Below are 2,694 nucleotides of genomic sequence, written 5' to 3'. Positions count from 1 at the left end.
CCAACACCTCTACCCCCCATACCCTAGCCCCCCACCTGTCCACTTGCCCCCCCCCCCTCCCGCCGCGTCGCTACACCCGCGATGCGTTTCGGTGTGTAATGATGAAATATTTTGCAATACATTAATTTTATATCACTTAAGTAAATGGTAAACGTAGTTGAACTGTATATTATTCAGATGTTAAATATTATTTCTGTCTTAATGTTTTAACTAAGCATGTAAAATTTGAAATAATAATATAGAATAAAAGATGTTATGATAATTAATTACATAAAAATTCATTTTGAATTTTGTATTTTCTTTTACCTTCCCCTCTTAAATTTTTTGTCACGCTGCTTATATCAAATATGACAGAAGAGCCCACAAATGAGAAGTTATGATCGCAGTGTCTATGTGAACACGTATTCGAACCCAGGACGTAAATAACACTTAATAAAAAATACTCATAAAAAAATTTACATAAATATTAAATGTTCTAAATTAAAAAAAAATAACTGTCATAGAGTGTGATAGATGGACAAAATCGATTTTTGATTTAATTCAAGTTAAATTTGGTTCAATATTAAATTAAAATTTGCACAGAATCTTGAAAGTTTCGAATAAGAATTTGGGTTGAAAGTAGTCAATTTTCTCAATCTACCCCCAAAAATCAATTTTCGTCGATATCTACCCTTTGGAAATTTCTGGTCTGAAACAACTAATGTCACGTTGGTAAGTAAAAAGATATAGTAAATGCGTTTCGTCGACAGAATTAATGAAACAGTTTATTTCCTGTAGGTGGTGGAGCAGTAGAGGAATGAGAGGTACGATCTTAAATCCCGGGTTCGATTCTAACACTTGCAATCATATATGCTACTGCTTTCAAAGAAGTTGCAAGAAGATGTGCAGCGGCGTCCTCTGCATACTATAATAGCATATTGCAATAGCGAACCTACTTGCGAAGCATTATAATTACGACATATCCCCCCATTGATGCCTTTACAAGAGGGTTACGTCTTGCAATGGGCGTGCCTTTAAGCTGAAACGATGAAAAGGTACTATAGGTTCAAACAAACTTAAGTATTGTTAACGTGAAACAAGTGAAAATATGTTTTGAATGGTGTCCGTGCCAAGAATTATATGGAAATCGTAGAGTTTTATGATGAAGAGGTTAATAAACGGCCGTAACAACAGGTGAATAATATATGAAGACAAAAAATACAATGTGACATGTTTGTTTATAAGTAGGGCCAAACACTAATCAGTGTAACATAACTCCTGAAGATGCCCCGTGGAGGGGTGAAACACGGGTTGAGTGATAGGACGGTGGCGGTTGTGTAATTCGCATTGTTTGCCGCATACGCATTTATCAGCGGGCTGGCGGGCAGTGAACTTTGTTGCACGACTACCACTGCATGTGCGAGTGGCTAAATATTGGTCCTTTTCTTACTTAGGATGGACTTCCGCAAGGTAACGCCTGATTCCATTAAATATATAAAATCATTACCACAACCGATGGCCGTTAAAGCTGAGAGGTGGCGACTGGATGCAGGCAATAGAAATATGGCTATCTCATTTTTTTATATAGTTGTAATGGTATAGGCGTTTGTCTTCCATCTCACCTGATGGAAAGTGTAGACGAAGGTGGTACACGCCCATCCAAAAGGAACCTGTTCACTCTACTCTTAAAGGCTCCAGAGTTCAACTTATCAGAAAAAATAGACCATAGCTGTCTGACCGTTTAGTTCGGCTTTTGGGTATTTCAACAACGTATGGATGAAACTTTTGCTGAAGGAAATTTTATGGGGTGTGGGGCTTCTGTTGACTGAAAGAAAAGAATAAAGTTAAATTAGTTGTCTACATTTTATAAAAGTAGTCATGTGTAAACGCATCTTTACAATAGTTGTCAATTACTTCTGTCCCTTTTACTTACTTACCGTACGGTTGAAAGAGCATTACAATAACTATCCGTCAACTTATAACGAGATAACAGTGGCACATGTTTTTATAACAGACTAAATAATAACTTTAAAAGTACACGTACGAGTGAATTTCAAGTAACGAAAGATATTTTTTTGATATAGTTAATCACAAGAAGGCTTTTTTAAGATTTAAGACTACGAAATCCTGCGTAGCTTACAATTTACTATATAAAAATACTTTTGGCGCGAAAACTTATAGATTTTTGGTGAAGTTTTGGACTATTTTAAACAATTCCACTTAGTCTCAATTGAAAAATATGAAAGTATAAAATGAAAAACGAAATATAGTTTAAAATTTATTTCATGTTTATTTACAAAATTTTGATTACAATATGACAGGCGCACTGCTCTTACTATATACAACAATATAAAACAAAAGAAACGGTATCGTAAACATTTTATAAACATTCGATCAACGAATTTCAAATTTTAAATATAGAAGATAAATTAACAATAATTATTATTAAAATATTTACATTTAAAAAGTGTACATATATGCAAGTTTTAATGTATAACAGTGTTGCCACTAAATTAAATACGTTACATTATATTACATCTTTACTATTTACATGCAAATTAAAGCAACAATTTATATAACTAATGTATTGCGTATAGTTAAAAACACTAGAGGAATTTCTGTAAGTATAGCTGCAAATATATTATAAATTACATAATAAACCTTATTTTTAGACATTATCCTAAATACAACCTGAATTAAAATTAACATTGAATA

This window comes from Battus philenor, unplaced genomic scaffold (assembly GCF_028537555.1).
Source record: "Battus philenor isolate CCGP_79_NKW_IND1 unplaced genomic scaffold, ilBatPhil1.0.hap1 SCAF_7, whole genome shotgun sequence".
Classification (NCBI taxonomy): Eukaryota; Metazoa; Arthropoda; class Insecta; order Lepidoptera; family Papilionidae; genus Battus; species Battus philenor.
This window is presented reverse-complemented; position numbering follows the sequence as displayed.